We start from the raw sequence: 20,666 nt of genomic DNA on the forward strand, positions 1-20,666 counted from the left end.
GTGGAACTGAATTTTTTGTTGTTGTTACAATGGAACAATTGGATTCAGAAAGTAAAAATAACCTAGGAAGAAAAACAAATATGCAAACGGTTTACACTCATTTCCCAGTGTTCCTTCTCTGGGTATAGCTGATTCTGTCCATCATGGATCAATGAGATCTGAGTTAAATCTTCTCTTTATTGAAAATATCCACTTTCATCAGAATATATTCTCATGCAGTATTTTTATTGAACTGTATAATAATCTCCTGGTTCTGCTCATTTCACTTAGCATCAGTGCATGTAAGTCTCTCCAAGCCTCTCTGTATTCATCCTGCTGGTCATTTTTACAGAACAATAATTTTCCATAACATTCACATACCATAATTTATCCAATCATTCTCCAATTGATGGGCATCCATTCATTTTCCAGTTTCTATCCACTACAAAAAGGGCTGCCACAAACATTTTGGCACATAAGGGTCCCTTTCCCTTCTTTAGTATTTCTTTGGGTTATAAGCCCAGTAGTAGCACTGCTGGATCAAAGGGTATGCACAGTTTGATAACTTTTGGGGCATAATTCCAGATTGCTCTCCAGAATGGTTGCATTGTTTCACATCTCCAGTAGTGATTTGGATCTTTCATTTGAGTGGAAATAATTTCAATTTCATCATTTGAAAATTGTCTGTTCATGTGCTTTGACCATTTATTAATTGGAGAATGGCTTGATTTCTTATAGAGTCAATTCTCTGTATAGGAGGCCTTTATCAGAATCTTTAACTCTAACAATGTTTTTCCCAGTTTTGTTACTTCCCTTCTAATCTTGTTTGCATTAGCTTTGTTTGCACAAAAGCTTTTTAACTTGATGTAAGCAAAATTTTCTATTTTGTGATCAGTAATGACCTCTAGTTCTCCTTTGGTCACAAATTCCTTCCTCTTCCACAATTCTACAAGGTTAACTATCCTATATTCCTTCAATTTATTTATGATCTCGTTCTTTATACCTAAATCATGGATCCAATTTGATCTTATCTTAGTATGTGGTGTTAAGTGTGAGTCCTATGTTTAGTTTCTGCCATACTAATTTCCAGTTTTCCCAGCAGTTTTGTCAAATAGTGAATTCTTATCCCAAAAGTTGGGATCTTTTGGGTTTGTCAGAGACTTGATTGCTATATTTATTCACTATTTTGTCCAGGAAACCTCACCTATTCCACTGATCAACTAGTCTATTTTTTAGCCAATACCAAATGGTTTTTAGTGACCTTATTGCTTTATAATATAATTTTAGATCCCGTACAGCTAGGCCATCCTCATTTGATTTTTTTTTCATGTAATTCCCTTGAAATTCTTAACCTCTTGTTCTTCCATATGAATTTTGCTGTTATATTTTCTAGGTCATTAAAATAGTTTCTTGAGAGGTCTGATTGGTATAGCACTAAATAAAATAGATTAGTTAGGGAGAATTGCCATCTTTATTATATTCGCTCAGGCTATCCAAGAGCACTTCCTATTTTTCCAATTATTTTAATTCTGGACTTTATTTTTTGTGGCAAGTGTTTTTGTAATTTTGCCCATATAAATCCTGACTTTCCTTTGGTAGAAAGATTCCAAATATTTTATATCATCCACCGATGTTTTGAATGGAAATTTCTCTTTGTATCTCTTGCTGTTGGATTTTATTGGTAATGCATAAAAAATGTTGAGGATTTTTTGTGGATTTATTTTTGTATCTTGCCACTTTGCTAAAGTTATGAATTATTTCTAATAGCTTTTTAGCCAAATCTTTGGGGTTCTCTAAGGATACCATCATATCATTTGCAAAGAGTGATAGTTTGGTTTCCTCATTACTTACTCTAATTCCTTTAATCTCTTTCTCAACTCTTATTGCCGAGGCTAGAGTTTCTAATATAATATTGAATAGCAATGGTGATAGTGGGCAACTTTGTTTCACCCTGATCTTACTGGAAAGGTTCCAGTTTATCACCATTTACTTATGCTGTTTACTGCCGGTTTTAAATATATGCTCCTGATTATTTTGAGGAACAGTCTATTTATTCTTATACTCTCAAGTGGTTTTAGTAGGAATGGATGTTGGATTTTATCAAATGTTTTTTTCTGCATCTATTAAGATGACCATATGGTTTTTGTTAATTTGATTTATTGATATAGTCAATTATGCTAATATTTTTTTTAATATTGAACCAGCCCTGCATTCCCGGTATAAATCCCACTTGGTCATAGTGTATTATCCTAGGGATGATTTTCTGTAGTCTTTTTTGCTCATATTTTATTTAACATTTTAGCTACAATATTCATTAGGGAGATTGGTCTCTAATTTTCTTTCTCTGTTTTCAACCTCCCTGGTTTAGGGATCACTATCCTGGGATTTTTTCTGAGAGCTGTTAATAGCTTGTTCTAATGTCTTTTTCTGAAATGGGGACTATTAAGATTATTTACTTCTTCCTCTATTAATTTGGGCAAGTTGTATTTTTGAAGGTATTCTGCCATTTCATTTAAGTTATCGAATTTATTGGCACAAAATTGGGCAAAGTAACTCCTAATTATTATTATAATTTCCTCTTCTTTAGTGGCAAATTCTCCCTTTTCATTTTTAAGACTAACAATTTGTTTTTCCTCTTTCCTTTTTTCATCAGATTTTCCTAAGGCTTTGTCTATTTTGTTGGTTTTCTCATAGAACCAACTCAGGTTTATTAATTAATTCAATAGTTTTTTTTTTTTTAACTTTCCATTTTATTAATCTCTCCTTTTATTTTTACAATTTGAAATTTTGTGTTTGTCTGGGGGTTTTAAATTTGTTTCCTTTTCTAGCATTTTTAGTTGTAAGCCCAATTCATTTACCTTTCTCTTTCTCTGTTTGATGCAGGTAGGCCTCTAGAGATATAAAATTTCCCCTTATTACTACTTTGGCTGTACCCCAGACATTTTGGAACGATGTCTCATTATTGTCATTTTCTTGGGTGAAGTTATTAATTATGTCTATGATTTGCTGTTTCACCCAATCATTCTTTAGTATGAGATGATTTCGTTTCCCATTATTTTTTGGTCTATTTTCCCCTGGCTTTTTATTGAATGTAATTTTTGATTGCATTGTGGTCTCCAAAGGATGCATTTACTATTTCTGCCTTACTGCATTTGACTTTGAGGTTTTTATGTCCTAATATCTGGTCAGTTTTTGTGTAGGTTTCATGAACTGCTGAGAAGAAAGTGTACTCCTTTCTGTCTCCATTTTAGTTTGCTTGCTTTCTTGCCTATCTGCCCCTTCACTTGCTATCTATATTTTCCCTTCTACTTTTTTCATCTCTTTTGTCTTCATTCACTTTTTGGTTGTCTTTCCTTATCTGTGTGTTATTTGCAGATGACTCTTCATAAGATTCCCAGAGACATTTCATTTTCAAACTGCTGGCAGAACTCATTGTTAGGAAGGCAGAGTTTGAAAGAGAGCCCAGCCCTGGAGTATTGCCTACTCCTTTAAGCCTTTAAGAAGAAAGAGGGATTAGAAATAATTCAGAGTTTTAGCAAAGTTGCAGGATACAAAATGAATCCACATAAATCCTCAGCATTTTTATACATTACCAACACAATCCAACAGCAAGAGATACAAAGAGAAATTCCATTCCAAATAATGGTCGATAGTATAAAATATTTGGGAATATATCTACCAAAGGAGAGTCAGGAATTATATGAGCAAAATTACGAAAAAAGCATTTCAATAAAATCTATTTTTTCAAATATTATCATTCTCTGAGGTTACTGCTTCAGCATTTTTCTGTATATATTTCTGAGAGTATGCTAAATAGGTATAGTCAATCCATGTTAATTTGGAAGTAATTCCAAATTATTGATACTATATTAACATTTCCTTCATTTGTGCATATGGCTTTTACTTACATAATTGTGATCCCATGTTGAGACCAATTGACCATTCTCACATGGAGAATGAGAGTAGGACTAAGAGTCAAGGAAAGACTATCCTGAAACAGAGTTTAAAGGGTTTATTTAACCCAAATTTAGATATGTCAGTGTTACACTCTGGATGTTTGCTGCCACTTGCTTCACTGAGATTAAGAAAGCATTCTTCAGGGTGTGAGACATTTGCCAGTTCTGTGACTCTGGGGCATTCCCATGACTGTTTTCTGCCTTTTTCTGGTATAGTTCTGACGTCTACCTCAAAGGTTTTGTTTGTTTGTTTGTTTTCGATCAAATAAGTTAATACCGTTGAATGCTTAGCACAGTGGAAGGCACTGGTGACTATTAATTTTTGCTTAATTAATACTTCCTTCTTTCCTTTATTCTTTATTGCTAGATTTCCTCCCACATTCCCTCCTACCTTTCTTTTCAGAGTAAAATCAGGAATTACTTATTCAAAGGAAAAATCATTATTATTCGATTTCCCCCCCCCCCCCCAATCTAGCCTATCTTGATAAAGAACCGTGTTATTTTCATGCATAGTTTAAAATTTCAGCTCCTGACAATCCTAGAAAACTTGTGAGGACTCCAAATTTGACTGGAATTTCCAAGTGTAATTTCCAGTTTTGGGGGAAGTACGTTTTTATTAATCCATTCGAAAAATATTATTTGTCTATGTGGATTATTTAAAAATTCATTATTTCAACCATCGAATGACGGTTTCATTGCTCGTGCATTGGAAATCCTTATTACATACAATTCCAAGGGTGTTTCAAAGGGAACAGCATCTATTTAAGTTCTCCTTCTTTTGGACAATTTAAAATTTCTTCCTAAATCTCTTAGGGTGTTACATAAATTTTTTCAGGTTTTTTGTTTTTTTTCTGATATCATCCTGCTTATCATTTCTTACAGCACAATAATGTTCCATTACAATCATGTTTGTTTAGTCATTCCAATTGATGAAAAACTCAATTTTAACGAACAACTATTTTGCACCATGGGGTGGTTGGAAGTGAATGTCCCAAAGATGAAAGGTTCCCAAGATAATACTGAGGAGGTCTCCTCTTTGACCCTTAGTTGCCTTCTCTTTAAAATGATATTTGACCAGATCAATTAACTCATTCAAAACCAAGTATTTATCGCCTACTATGTAGCAGACATTCTTGTAACTCCATGAACCAGAATCTAGTGAAGGGTTTTTTAGAAGGGTCATTACATAAAGATTATATTATTATATTAATAAAAATTGTTGAACTGATTATATAAAAGGGTCACAAGAGCAAATGTGATAGGAGAAAACAAAGGAGAAATGTAGATAAAAGAGTTCTCCCGAAAATGTGAGGAAAGAGAAAGCACTCCCAATTAGGGACATCCAAGAAAACTTCATGGTAGAGGTGGGTCTCGAAAAATTTCAACAAGACAAGGGAAAGAGACAGGCAAAGGGCCGGCTTCTGTGAGTAGAATGATCACCATCCTACTGGACTCTGGTCCAATTCTAACACTCTTCGCTAGATTCTCATTTGATTCAATCCAACAACACTTCTCGCGTTACTAACGTTAGACCAAATCAACCAGTGTTCCAGAAGCCACGGTGAATTGAAATAATGGTGGATTGTCTAGACATCCAAAAGACATAAACTGAAATTCGGACCTCAGACACTGATAAGTCCCTTCTGTTATTTCTTCTGCTTCATTTTTCTTTACCTGTAAAGTGAAGGCATCTAAAGTGCTTTCCATCTGAAAATCAGCAAGGATAATCATCTAGTGTCTGGCCCCAAGGGGACTTACATTCTACTGGGGGACAACATCTCACAGATAAATGTGGTCCCAAAAATCAAAGAAGAGAATATGTGCTTTTGAGAGAGAGGGAGAGAAGAGAAAAGAAGAAGAAGAAGAGAAGAAGAAGAAGAAGAAGATGAAGAAGAAAGAAGAAGAAGAAGAAGAAGAAGAAGAAGAAGAAGAAGAAGAAGAAGAAGAAGAAGAAGAAGAAGAAGAAGAAGAAGAAGAAGAAGAAGAAGAAGGAGAAGAAGGAGAAGAAGGAGAAGAAGAAGAAGAAGAAGAAGAAGGAGAAGAAGAAGAAGAAGAAGAAGAAGAAGAAGAAGAAGAAGAGAAGAGGAAGAAGAAGAAGAAGAAGAAGAAGAAGAAGAAGAAGAAGAAGAAGAAGAAGAAGAAGAAGAAGAAGAAGAAGAAGAAGAAGAAGAAGAAGAAGAAGAAGAAGAAGAAGAAGAAGAAGAGGAGAAGAAGAAGAAGAGGAAGAAGAAGAGGAAGAAGAAGAGGAAGAAGAAGAGAAGAGGAAGAAGAAGAAGGAAGAGGAGAAGAAGAAGAAGAAGAGGAAGAAGAAGAAGAGAAGAAGAAGAAGAGGAAGAAAAGGAAGAAGAAGAAGAAGGAGGAAGGAGGAGGAGGAGGAGGAGGAGGGGAGGAGGAGGAGGAGGAGGAGGAGGAGGAGGAGGAGGATGAGGAGGAGGGGGAGGGAGGAGGAAAGAAAGAGGCAGCTTGTCCAGGTGTACAGAGCTAGGCACTGATAGACACAGGACTGGAATCCAGGTTCTCTGGCTTTTTGCATTTCCTTGCATTGAATAGTACATCTGGGGGATGTGTGCAGAAGCACAGGGAAGGCTGTGACTCAGAAGACATGGGCTTGCCTGACCAATTCAGGACAAGGACATTCCAGCTCTTCATAAATATTTACAGAATTGAGTTGAATTTAATTGAACAGAAGAGAGACGGAGAGAACCCGTCCCTCACCTAACTGGTGCAGGGAAGGAATGAGTGGCCGGCAGGCAGAACCCTGCTTATTGTGCTGGGAGCAAAGCACCTGGGGCAAAGTCCTGGAAGGTGTATATTGTTCGCAACAGTCTGGGGATTACTTTGGCTCTGTGCCCCAAAAGCTGTAAAACCCGCAAACCCTTTGATCAGCAATACTATTACCAAAAGTCTATATCAATCCAAAAATAAAAAAATAAAAAATGAAAATGATCTTTTTTTTTTTTTCTTATTAGTGGTGACAATAAAGGTTTTTTTATTTTTGTTTTGTTTTGTTTTTGTTTTTTTTGTTTTGTTTTGTATTGTTTTGTTTTGTTTTTTTCTAAACAGTGTTTTGGGACTAGGAACACGCCTTCCAGGAGCGCTCTGAAAACTGTGCCAAGAGTCTATGTCTTCAGGGACTTTCCGGGACTGAGCACTTCCTTAAGTACCTGCTTCCCCTCCTCCCCACCCAACCCCAGAGAAAGAAATGAGTTTTTAAAAAGTCTGAGTTTAAAAAAGGCAGAGTTTTTTAAAAGGTCTGCCTGATTCTCCTTCATTTTCCTTCTGTTTTTTGGTTTGGTTTGGCTGTTCGTCTAGAGGGATAGCATCTTTCATGCAGACTCCTTTGGAATCGTCCTGCATCTCCGCACTGCTGAGACAATTTGTTCAGATTTGATCATTGGACCAAATCGCTGTGACTGTGGCCAAAGTTCTGTTTCTGCTCACTCTGCTTTGCCTCATTTCATAGAAGCCTTTCCGAGGGTTTTCTGAAATCTGTTTGTCCCCTTTTAGAATTCTTTCAACCCAGTCACGGAGCACAACTGGAGCTGCCCACTTGAGGGGCGATTCCTCCACTCCAATGCTTTACAGAACGGTTGTAGATATATTTTGCACAAATAGATGTTTTTCTATTTTGCTTTTTATTTCTTTGGGATACAGGCCCGGAGTGGGTCTCCTAGTCTTCACAAGCACGATAATTGTATTTTTATTGGATTTAACCTGTATTTAACATATTTAACGTGTTTTGGACTACAAGGGGAGGAGGTGGGGAAGGAAGGGGGAAAAAGTTTTGCTAGGGTCAATTTTGAAAAAGGAGGAGGAGGAGGAGGAGGAGGAGGAGGAGGAGGGAGAGAGGAGGAGGAGAGGAGGAGGAGAAGCAGGAGGAGGAGGAGTATATAAAGCAGGTTCTGCCTGCCGGCTTGTCATTCCTTCACTGCACTGGTGACGGACGGGTCTCTCTCCCTGAAGAGATTCGTGATTTTCTAGGAAGACTGGACTTGGATTTCACTGCACTAGGTAAGTGACGAGCTTGTTCTCTCGGTCTCCCTTTCGTGATTTTTTGGGAAAAGTGTTCTTGATTTTCACTGCGCCGATTAGGGGAGGGACGGGTTCTCTCAGTCTCCCTTTCCCTGAGGAGATCCTGATTTTCTGGGGAGAGCGGACTAGGAGCTCTCTGCGCCGATTAGGGGAGGGACGGGTTCTTCTCGGTCTCCCTTTCTTTCCCTGAGGAGATCCCTGATTTTTTGGGAGAGCGGCCTTGGAGCTCACTGCGCCAGTTACCAAGCGACGCGTGAAGAGCGATCTGGAACTATGGAACCCAACCAAACCAAAGGACTTCTCCTGAAGATGGTGGGATCAGCACAGCAGCTGGACGCCCTCCTCGCGAGGGAGTCGGCCCACCAAGAAGTTTTCCAGCCCCAGAATGCGGCCCTGAGGAGCCAACTGGAACAATCTGCCCATTTGCCTCATCCTGCTGAGCCCACAATATTATGGGATGGTCGCGGAAGAACTGCTGTGGAGGAAAGTGTACTACGATCTCCAAACCCTCCGGGATACCAGGGGAGCCCTTATGGACGCTTGGGGCCCAGAAGGTGCTTACCGGGAGCACCTCAAAAATGGAATTCATGTCTATCATTGCCTTTTCTTTTCTATGCAAGCACAGTTCGAGCTGCAATTGGAAAACTACATCTACTGGCCTTCCAGCCAGCCTGGGAGCCAAGCGAGGAGGGCGGGCTCTCCCTCCGCGGAAGAGATGGACTGGGCCAGGAAGTTCTGCCATCTTTGTCTGCTTCGGATTGGAGACTTGTACCACTATCTGAGGGAGTTCACGGCCTCGGAGTGAGAGGGAGCAAGCTAAGCTCTACTACTACCGAGCTCTGTCGCTCATTCCCGACCTGGGCTTGCCCTTCGTGCACCTGGCAACTCTGTCCGGAGCTAAATTTTCTTACGTCGAGGCCACGTGTTTTTATCAGTGTTGCATCCATTCCAAAGTCCCCCACGCTGCAGCCTTCCTGGGTCTGGAGCAGATCTATCTGAAGATTCAGGAGGAATACAGACAGCTCCGAGTGTTCCGCTGGGGAAACTAGGTCCAGAGCACCAGGCGCGGGAAGATGTGAGAAGGCTGCTGGTCAGCTTTGTGTATCTCCAGAGCCTCCTGACGCCCCAAGGCAGAAGACACCCGGCGCTGGAGAGGCTGTGCGCGAGGGTCCTGGAGGACTTTCAGCTGTGTCTCTCCCACCTGGCGATCCAAGCCGGCCAAGGCTGGGCCAGGAGAGCGGGGGCGGAGCAGGGCATGGCTCCTCGCTCTTGCCAAATCAACTGGTCTTCCAAATGGTCATCCTGTGCCTCTTGACTCTGGAGAACTTGAAGAGAGCGGCTCGGAACTGAGCCACACGGCCATCTCCTTCAGCCTGTTTTCTTCTCTCATATCGTGCGTCTGGTGGGCGGCAACATCCGGGCGGCGCTGCACAGCCGGGTGGCGCCAGGGAGGGACGAAACGCAGGAGCCCGAGAAGCCTTGGCTGGAAGAGGGAGAACGGGGACCAGAGCTTCCCGCTCCCCACCCCGTCTCGGTTCACGTCGGCGAGTTCCCAGAGAGCGATCTGGAGCCGCGTTTCTCCATTCCACCTTCCTGCCCTGAAGATTCGTGGGAGGACAGCGAGTCCATGGAAGTCTGGGAGCCGGACGGGAGCCGGGACTCCCCCGGGGACTCCTACCGTGTCTTAGAGGACGGCGAAGATTGGGGGGACGTTTCTTTCTGTTCGCTCCCCGACTCGGACAGCAGCTTCAGCGAAGTAGCCTCAGAAGAAGGAGAAGAGGAGAGAGCCTCGGAGGAAAGCGCCATCTCCAGCAGCTGGACCCTCCCCAACTCGCAGGCTCTGCAAGAGCGGCTGGACATTCTGTGCGCAGAAGGGCTGCTCCCGGCTCTCCGGGTCGTCCTGCAGTGGCTGCTCACCGAGCCGGCCCTCAGCGCCCTCAGCTATGCGCGCGTGGCCGGGCCTCTGGAGGGACCTGCTGCTGCTGCTCAACCTGCTGCCCAGCGCCCAGGAGCTCGGAAACCCCCACCTCGGCTGGCCCCCCGGCTCCGCCAGCTGCTCCCCCACTTTGAGCGGCCCAGCCCCCCCATCTCTATGCCCCTCCTGGAGGACACCATCCTGCGCTCCCTCCTCCCCTTCCAGGCTGCCCACGCGAGCTTAAACTTTGACCTCGACGTGTTTCCCACTTTCTCCAGGGAAGACGTGGCTCTGCGCGCCTGCGTCCTGCGCACGTTTGGCCACTTCGCTGCCCACCTGCCTGACAGTCTCGTCGTGTTCGACCCGAAGCTGGGCCTCTTTCTCTGGGCGGTTCCTCCTTCGGGGGAGGCTCGGGAGAAAGGGGCGCCGCCCCCGGCCCGGGAAGGCCCGGCCCAGCTGCAGAGACAAGTGCAGTCCATGGAGACGGCCCTGCGGCTGCTCCGCATTCAGACGGCCCTTTCCCCCTTACCTCATCCCAGACGCCGTGGCTCTGTGGCAGCACCTGCCCCTCGTGCGGGACATGGCCCAGAGCGGGAGGTTCGTGCTCATAGTCCCAGGATCGTGATCGACGAGTTGGACCGGAGGAAGAAGGAGGCCCCGGCCCGGTTCGCCCTGCGGTTCTTGGAAGAGCAGCTGAAGCAAAGGAACGGTCGCTTTCGGTGCCAGGTGCAAGTGCGGGGCAAGTGGAGGTGGCCCAAGATAGGAGGAGAAAACGCGGCTGCCTGGAACCTCCACAGCATCCTCCGCGGCTACGGGGAGCTGCTGCGCGCCGTCGGGGGAGGACGGGGACAGCGCCAGGGGGATGGTGACCGTCCTCACGGCTCTGGACCTGGCGGGGGCCGGCCCTTGTCCCCCTCCCTGAGCTCGGCGTTCGAGGCTGCGCACGAGGCGGGGGTGGCCATCGAGCACGTCCTCCCCCTTCTACACTCGCTGGAAGGCCCTCAGCCGGAACACGGAGCTCACAAGGTCTTAGGGGCAACATTTCATTCATGCATCCGCATGAATGTGTTTTTAAAGATTCCCAACCCGCCCCCCAACCCAAGCCAAGCCAAGACAAAGAAACGTGTTTTTTAAAAGTCTGCCGATTCTCATCCGTTCTCCTTCGGGTTTTGTGGTTGTTTGGTTTTGTTTTTCGTTTTTTTGGTTTCGTTTCGTTTCCTTTGGTTTTTCTCTAGAGGGTCTTTCAGCCGGAGTCCTTGGGAATGGGCCTGCATCTCCGCCCGGCTGAGAACTGGTCCTTGGACCCCATCGCTGTGACTGTGCACAAAGCTCTGTTTGTGCTCACTCTGCTGGCGCCGGCTCACGGAAGCCTTTCCCAGGGTTTCCCCAATCTGTTTGTCCCTTGTAGAACCCAGTGCCCTTTCAACCGAGGCACGGAGCACGACTGGAGCTGCCCAACTCAGGGCCCGTTCCTCCATTCCAATGCTCTGCCACATAACAGAACGGTGGTGAGTGTGTGTGTGTGTGTGTGTGTGTGTGTGTGTGTCTATAGGTACACACACATATATAATACACACACACATATATAATATACGCACACACACATATATATATGCCATATATATATACATATCTATATCTATCTATCTATATAGCACAATTAGATGCTTTTCTATTTTGCTTTTTATTTGTTTGGGTACAACCACGTCCTCCTTCTCCTTCTCTTCCACCATCTCCTCCTCTCTTCCTTATCTCGCTTGTGCACACCTTGACACAGACTAGGAGGGGAGTGGGTCTCCACTGTATACATATATTGGAGAAGGATGAGGTGTGGTACCTAGCCCTGTGCACCTGGACAAGCTGCCTCTTTCTCCCTCCTCCTCTTCCTCCTGTTCCTCCTCCTCCACTATCTCTTCCTTCTCCACCATCTCCTGCAGGAGGAGGAGATGGTGGAAAAGGAGGAGTAAGAGAAGGAGGAGAAGGAGGAAGTGAGGAGGAGGAGGAGGAGGAAGAGGAGGAGGATGGTGGAGAATTAGGAGATGATGGAGGAAAAGGATGAGGTGATGGTACCTAGCTCTGTGCACCTGGACAAGCTGCCTCTTTCTTCCTCCTCCTCTTCCTCCTGTTCCTCCTCCTCCACTATCTCCTGCAGGAGGAGGAGATGGTGGAAAAAGAAGGAGGAGTAAGAGAAAGAGAAGGAGGAGGAGGAGGAGGAAGAGGAGGAAGAGGAGGAAGAAGAGGAGGAGGAAGAGAAGGAGGAGGAGGAGGAGGAGGAGGAAGAGCAGGAGGAGGAGGAGGAGGAGGAGAGATAGTGGAGGAGGAAGAGCAGGAGGAGGAGGGAGAAAGAGGAAGCTTGTCCAGGTGCACAGAGCTAGGTACCATCACCTCATCCTTTTCCTCCACACATCTCCTCCTCTACCTCCTCCTCCTCCTCCTCACCCACCATCTCCTCTACCATCACCTCATCCTTCTCCTCCACTATCTCCTCCTTTTTCCACTATCTCCTCCACCTCCTTCTTCAACACCTCCTCCTTCTCTTCACCATCTGCTCCTTCTCCACCATCTCCTCCTCTTCTTCCTCCTCCTCTACCTCCTCCTCCTCCTTCTCCACCATCTCCTCCTCCTCTTCCTCCCCCATGTCCTTCTCACTCCTCCTCCTCCACCATCTCCTCCACTTCCTTCTTCAACACCTCCTCCTCTTCCACCATCTGCTCCTTCGTCCACCATCTCCTTCTGTTCTTCCTCTTCTCCTTCTCCGCCTCCTCCTTGACCATCTCTTCTCCTCCCTCCATGATCTCGTTCTCCTCCTCCTTCTCCTCTCCTCGTCCTCCATCACCTCCTTGGTTCTCTACCATCTCCACCCCCTTCTCCTTTTCCTCCACCATCTCCTCCTCCTCCTCCTGACCTCCTCCTCCTCCTCCTCCTCCTCCTCCTCCTAATCTTTCTTCATTCTCCCTCATTTACCATCTCCTCCTCCTCACTTCTCCATGTCCTTGTCCTCCTCCACCTCCTCCTCTTCCACCTCCTCCTCCTCCTCCTCTTCCCTCTTCCTCCTCCTCCCCTCATTTTCCTCCACCATCTTCTCCATCTCCACCATCTCCTCCTTCTCCACCATCTCTTCTAGAAGGAAGATGGTGGAGGAGAAGGATGAGGTGGTGGTACCTAGCTCTGTGCACCTGGACAAGCTGCCTCTTTCTCCCTCCTCCTCCTCCTCCTCTTCCCTCCTGCTCCTCCTCTTCCACCATCTCCTCCACCACCACCTCTACCTTCTCCTCCACAATCTCCTCTTTTTCCTCCTCCTCTATCACCTCTTCCTTCTCCACCATCTCCTCCTCCTCCTGTTAAACATCCTCCTCCTTCTCTTCCTCCATTTCCTCCTAATCCTCCTTCTCTTCCTCCTCCTCCTCCTCCTCCTCCTCCTCCTCCTCCTCCTCCTCCTCCTCTCCTCTTCTTTCTCCTCCTCTTTCTCCTCCACTATCCCCTCCTTTTCCACCATCTCCTCCACCTCCTGCTCTACAAAGCTGAATTATCTTAGTATCATCGGAAAAGATCTAGATGATCTCAAAGATAAATTTTACTTTTAACACCATGATCCTATTCTGGACAGTCCCTGTCCTCGGAGCCTTGCATTCTGCTCTTTAGTCCACAGACTTTATTTTCTTATTACCGGCCATTTGAGTCCTGTGGATTCTGCTTCCTCAGGGTCTCTAGCATCCATTGCCTTCTTTCCACTAGTGCTACCACCATCTTACAGCAGCCCCCAGGAACCGCTGGCCTAAAGGGGCAGATCTGATGGTTTCCTTTCTGGTCTTCTCCCCTCCCTCCAGCCTCCATCATCCCCAAGTCACCCATGTATCCGCCACATAATCTGCTCCTGCACGAATCTAGCCACATTCTTCCTCTGCTCAAAAGCCTAGCTTGCCTTGCCTCTTCCTCCAGGAAGCTTGATTTGCTTTCACAATTGGTACCAACTTGCCCATTGGACTTTTCCAGGCAGTCTCTCTAACATATACATTATGTGACACTGTGCATTGTTCTTAATCTATGTATGTATATCACTCCCTCAATAGCCTGTGGACTTACTATGTCTCATCTAAATTTAGGGCTCCCCTAAGCCTGGCACTGGGCTCTGCACACAGTAGGTGCTAGATATTCGATATTTTAATTTGAGAGTGAAGATGACGAGGAGGCTGTGAGCATGAAGAACAGAGAGAAGTCGTGAAAGGATTTCGCCTCATTGGGTTTTGGAAGTGTCTGCGAAAAAATACGACAGAAGAGGAAATGAGTAGAATCCATGAATTTCTTGACTCAGAGTTCATCTAAGGACTCGAGCAATGGTGCTCATGAAATGGAAGTGCGTGCGTTCTTGGCACAGAAGCAGCAGAGAGGACGGAGCTCCTCGGCCCTCCAGAATATGTTAGCAGTGGGCGGAGGCTGCCGGCTCCCACTGGGAAGTTCTGAGGCTTTTTCTTTCTAAAACTTCTCCTTCTATGAGAGAAAACTGAAACTAGCAGACCCGAGATGGCCGGTAATGGGATTTTGCTTTGATGATGTCTTTCTAGCTCTGTGTCCAAGAGCGGTATTTTATGTGGAGGAGGGACTTAAATATTTATCAGCTTAATTTGATTTGAATTCCTTAATCTACCATCTGGTCCGTAGAATCTCAGTGCAAAACAATCCTTTCACAGTGGGCTTGCCAACAGGAACATTATGCCCATGGAGGTAAACACCACATGCTTCCTTGGTGCACCAGGGAAGAGATGAGCTTGGGATTGCCTTCTGGGAATTGTTGCATATGTCTCCCTGAAATCTATTGGTTAAGCAAGCCCAGTGTCTTTTCTGCAGCCATCCCTTGGGCTGTAACTAAGGTGAACCCTTGTCCTTTGCCCTAGGGTACCACAATGTAGAAGGGGCACTTATAGTCTTTAACTTTAGAGATCCAACTGAACTTAGCATTGACTTGATGGTTCTGTGATTTCACTGATTTGGAAGAAACATGACAGTCTATTCATACCCACATGATCTGGGTGATTCTGACTCGTGTTCTTCCATAGGTCCACTTCAGGGGCAGTAGCCAACAGACTGGGGGGCTTCCTCACCTACTTTTGACCAAGGGATACTGTGGACAAAACACCGATCCCCATATGACCTTCCCGATAACGACCCTCTGCGCTCGTAGCTAGTCTGGCCCTCAGACAAGAGCCTCCCCTACAGAAGCTCGGTTGGAGCTACTAGATATGGGCTTGACCGATATGCGCAGAATCACAGACTCTGTGAGGTGAGACATCCACTGTTCTCTGTCCTGGAAAGACAAGAGGACTGTGCCCAATGAGGGAATAGTTTAAGAAAAATTCTGACAAGTTAAAGAATGTCTACAAAAGGGAAAGCAGAATAGTAAGAGAACTGGAAACCCAGTGCTTTATAAGGGGAATAAACAAACTGGGAATCTTTACTCTGGTGAAGAGAAGGTTTTGAACAGACATGATAGCTATCATAAAGAGTATGAGGATCTGTCACTTAAAGCGATTATCCCTTTTCTCAGAAAACAGAACCAGGGAGTTGTGGGTAGTGACTATAAAGAGGAGGGCATGGGCTTCATGTCAGAAAAACAGACAAACAAATCAGTTTTGAGTTGATCAAAACAACAGTTTTGAGCTGAATCAAAATAACAAAATCAATTTCTCAGAAGGGGTTGGACTGCCTTGGGAGAAAGGTTCTCCCTCCTTGGGAGAATTTTAACCAAGGTTGCACAGCCATTTTCTGGGGATATTATCTGGTTATGGGTTAGATCCACGGGTGGTCCGGGAAATGTTTTGCAATTGAGTCTTTGGAAAAGATTCAAAACAAACCTTTTGCAAGTCAAGCTCTGCTTTGTAGCATCAACTTATCTTGAAAATTTGACAGCTGGCTCTCCCAAACTGGTTCCTCCCTCTTTCCCTTCCTTCTTTCCTTCCTCTTTTCCTCCTTCCTTCCTTCCTTTTTTCTTCATTCCTTTTCTCCTTCCTTTCTTCCTCCCTTTCCTTCCTCCTCCCTTCCTTTCCTTCCTGCTCCCTCTGTTCCCTATCTCCCTTTCTCTCTCCTTCTTTCTCCTTCCTTCCTTTCTTCCTCACTTGCTTGCTTCCTCCTTCATAATATTGGTACTTGGGATGGCAAAACTACAGATGATCTAGCTCCCAACTGATCAGGATTGGGAGAAGAGAGCTTGGGATGCTTGTCAATAGGACTCGCGACACTGCGGTTGCCCTACAGATCTGCCCCCCATACTTATGAAAATGTCAGAGGATTTGCCATCTTGCAGCACTGCCAGTGTGCCGGCTAGGACTCAGAGCTCTGTGTCTCCCCATTTGGAGTCTGGGGCAGTCTTCTTTTCTCCCTTTTTTCTTTGATTTGCTCCATTGTGTTTGCTATATTTTGGGAAGAAGGAACATTTAGGAGCATAATAATGGTGACGTAGCCCCATCTTGGTAAAGGGCCATTTTTCTAGGAAGCTCAGCCCACTCTCTGGACAATATCTCATTAATCTCACAAAAGATGATGCTCGCAGTTAATCTTCTCTTTCCTAATTGTTTCTTGGAAGAAATGAAGTTGGACTCGCTTAGCAAATTTAAAGCACAGCGTCCATTGTGCTTTTTGTGGTGGGTTAGAGAATCCACTGGTGGGGGGCAATTGGGGGGCATCTCTGGGCAGCAAACTTGAGACAAAGAAGCAGAGGAGACAGTCTTCCAGAGCTGGCTCAAACCTGGGCCTCCACTGGTCGTCAGGGGGACCCGGATGAGTTGCTTAGAGCCACTGGGCGCTTAGAATATAGCACAAAGAAGGCCAGACCTGGGAGTGGGGGCTCGTAGAGCAGAAAAACGGAGACTCTCAGAGCTGGAAAGGGATTTGGAATATCAGTCAGAGAAGTTCAGAATTGGGAGAAATCTCAGCACACAGAACATGGAGCAGCCATACTGGGGGGATCTGAACAACTTGGAACATCAGTGAGGAACCCCAGCAAAGGGAACCCAGATGGTGGAGCTGCCGGGCCCCAGAGACCTTTTAGCCCACTGGCCTCACTATGGAACGGAGGTTCCTGGGCTCCAGGGTGAAGAAATGATTTGGCCAAAGCCACGGCCAAGCCTCGGGATCTGAGAAGGAGGGAGGAACAGGGATCTGGCTCCTTAAATGAAAAGCTCATCAGCTCTTGCTCACAGCAACAATGAACCCAGCTGCAAATGCTGGGCTGCTTAAATAGGCAAAAATGGAAATTGCCATCCCAGAGACCACAGCCCGAATTTCTGCCCCTTGTCCATTTTTAGCCGCTTACAGCTCCGGCTGCTCTCGGGAAGCCCTCGAGGCCTTTCCTCCAGAGGTCATAGGTTCCCACCTGCCCTGAGCTGAGAGACCCTCCTGTCTGCTGTAGATCTTCTGAGGGCCAGGAGCAGGACAGGAGTCAGGCCAGCTGGGGGGCAGTTTCTTTGGCTGGCATTTCTCTGAGTCTCCCTTTGGTATTATCTTGCCTCCTTTCTGGAGATTTGGGGCCCTGACCTTCAGCCCCCCGTCCACGTATCCCACTCTCCAAGTTCACCGAGCCTTCCTGTCTTTGTTCACTTTAGCCTGGAATGCCCTCCTCTTGGTGAATCCCAGCTCCCCTATTAACAGTTATTGCCTTGTCCTGCCTCTTACAGCTAAAATTTAGAGAGGAGTTCAGGCCCTGACCTGACAGCTACTGCAGGGAGCTCTCCAATGTCCTGGAATCCTTACAGTAGGTGTTGTAGATGTGAAATTACAGGGTAGTGTTAGGGAACAGTCGAAGGTCTCTGTTGATTTCCTCCATGGCAAACATCAAGGCCGGAACCTGCTGGTAATTTTTGGTCAGCCACCTGCAGGAGTGGGGAGCAGAACAGAAGCTAGCAACAAGTGCCATAGAACTCATGGACTTTAAAGAGACTCATTCTAAGATGAGATTATAGGATCTAGAGGTCAGGCAGCCTGATATGTATCACATTTCCCCCCTTCATTATTAACCCGCCTGAAAGTTTGAGTGTAGATAATTAGTGGGGGAATTCTTGGCAATGACCCTGGCATGTAGTGAGCACATAACAAATGCTTATTGACTGACTGATCGCCTGGGAGATCTGAGGAAATGACCCAGAAATCAGCATGAGTAACAAGGAAACTTTCTTAAAGAGCTCAATTAGAATTTAAGCACAATGGGGCCCATTTTTAGAAAACAAGATGATTGGAATGGGCCAGAACTCCAGAACTTCTGGAGAAGTGTACTTGAAACAAAGATTCTTCCAAAAGGAGTTAACATTCAGAAGAAGATGGATATCTAGTTTAGCATGGTGATAAATAGTTCTCTGGTTCAGTATGATTGAATTAATCTTATGACATATAATGGTTTCTTGGTGATATAATGATAGGCTTATACTGAGTATGATGAATGGATTAAATTGTAATAGAGTATTTAAGAGGTCACACAATGCAGTGGCCTCTCAGTCAGAGAGGTCACAGAACAACTGCCTCTCAGTCTCCTTGTATCATCCTCTCACAAGAGATGTATTCCAGCAGCCACTGTCAGGTGACTCCAGTGTATTCCAACAAATGATGAATTTTGATTTATTTATTTTCCATGATTAGCAAGTTATGCATAAATGACTGACAGATTCACAAGCAACTATCCTTTCTTGATACCATGTTAGCCCATAAATTCAAAAGAATAATAAAATGAAAGAAATGTTTTGGGGCTACTTCCAAATCAGGATTCATCTATGTTGACTTTCCATTTGCCCTTTAACTGATCCCAATCAAATCCCATAATACCCACAAAACCCTTCCATTGTTTATCAAAATTGAGGGAAACTACTGCTGCCCTCTAACCTTTACCTCACAGTCTAGTGGGCCTTTCCAGAGAGAAGACATCACCAGTATGGTTGATTCTAGAGAAAGACATGCAGGCTGGGGGCAGCAAGATCAGTCCCTTTCCAGAAAGGGAAGCAAGAAGACAGTACCTTCAAGTATACTTCTCCAAAGTCCAGCCCGCTCCATCCGCTGTCTTTGCCTGGGAGGAGCAGTCCCCCGCGCCTGAGAGGAGCAGTCCCCAGGCCCGGTCTTTATTTGTGGCTGAGAGGGCCCTGGGCCTTGGTTCTCGGTGGGTGTCTCTTCTTGACATCCTGGGACTGCTGCACCTCTCCCACGCTTTCTCTTCTGACATCACCCTCTTGCTCCCGCTTGTCCCGTGTCCCATCCCCTCGGGGTGTGGGCGAGAGTGGGGTTGGAAAAGCACCCGAGCCATGGAGGTGGAGATCCTTCCCACAGCCAAGAAGATAGATAAGATAATGCAGAACAAGAACGCGGCCGGGGCACTGGATTTACTAAAGGAACTTCAAGACGTTCCCATGACTCTGGAATTATTGAGGTCCACAAAAATTGGAATATCGGTAAATACTGTAGGAAGCAGAGCACAGATGAAGAAGTCACATCATTAGCCAAGTCTCTCGTCACACGCTGGAAGAAGTCGGTCTCTGGGCCCTCCAAGACTGAAGAAACCAAAAAAGGGACCTGCTCACTCTTCCCAATGCAGGCCTGAGGCAAAACGAGAAAGGAGCTGCAGGAGCAAAGCAAAGGAAGAGACAAAGGCTTCTGATTCCTTCATTAAAGCTTTCCCCCGGGCACCAAGCACTTCAGATTCGGTTCCCATCAAGTGCCGGGAGTTGCTTGCTGCAGCCCTCAGAACTGGAGGTGACTACTTCGCTATTGGCGCCGATGTAGAAGAACTGGGCGCTCAGATTGAGGAAGCTGCATATCAGGAGATACGGAACAGGGACATGAAGTATCAAAACAGGCTACGAAGGAGAACAGCAAATCTCAAGGATGCAAAGAAGCCAAACTTAAGGAAAAACGTACTGTGTGGGAACATACCTCCAGATTCCTTTGCTAGAATGACTGCAGTCGAAATGGCTAGTGAAGAACTTAAAGAGATGCGCAGAAACCTGACCAAAGAAGCTATTAGAATACATCAAATGGCCCGGACGGGTGGGACCCAAACGGACCTATTTCGATGTGGCAAATGTAACAAGAAGAACGGTACCTAGACCCAGTTTCACACCCTAAGTCCTTATGAACCTATGACAACATATGTTTTCTGTAACGAATGTGGAAATAGATGGAAGTTGGTTTAGAAGAAGAAATTCGCCAGATACCTGGACACTTACAAAGGAAGATTTTGAATTAGCTTTAAAAACTAAGTCAAGAATCTAGTTTCCCTGCAAATGAGATTTTGTAAAGCAGAAAAAATCCTCGGGGTTAGTTTTTGTTTTTGTTTTTGTATTCTCTTGAAAACATTCTTAGAGAGTCAGTGTTAGGTCAGATAGGGTATGGTGTATGGTGTATGTTTAAAACTTTTTTTTCCCATTTTGATAACGAAGTCAACATTAAAGTTTTATCAATTTCAACTGTTGGTAACTTGTTTCTTTTTCTTCCAAATGGGAAATCAACTTTAACTTTTTTTTTTTTAATCTGAAACATACACAAAAACGATTTTGCTTCTCTGTTCATGTGAAAGTGGAATTTGCATTTGTTTCTGTACTGCCATGTTCCTACTTTATTAAAGGAGAAGAAAGATTAGTGTAATTTTGGGATTGCCAAATGTAGTGTGGTAAAGAAATCATATTTGGACAGCTGATCTAGTTTGTAGATACCATTTTCAACGAGTCTCTCCCTTTGATCATAAGGACTGTTAATAAGCCTTAGTGATTAGATATCCTTTTGCATCTGTGACTACCTGTGACCAATTGCAATTC

The 20,666-nt window shown here is 45.1% G+C and overlaps 1 pseudogene; it reads left to right on the forward strand.

Annotated features, from left to right (window-relative positions):
• The first annotated feature begins 19,157 nt into the window (after positions 1-19,157).
• Positions 19,158-20,045, forward strand: LOC141562678 (transcription elongation factor A protein 1-like; annotated as a pseudogene).
• The last annotated feature ends 621 nt before the right edge of the window (positions 20,046-20,666 follow it).

Source organism: Sminthopsis crassicaudata, chromosome 3 (genome assembly GCF_048593235.1).
Source record: "Sminthopsis crassicaudata isolate SCR6 chromosome 3, ASM4859323v1, whole genome shotgun sequence".
Lineage (NCBI taxonomy): Eukaryota > Metazoa > Chordata > Mammalia > Dasyuromorphia > Dasyuridae > Sminthopsis > Sminthopsis crassicaudata.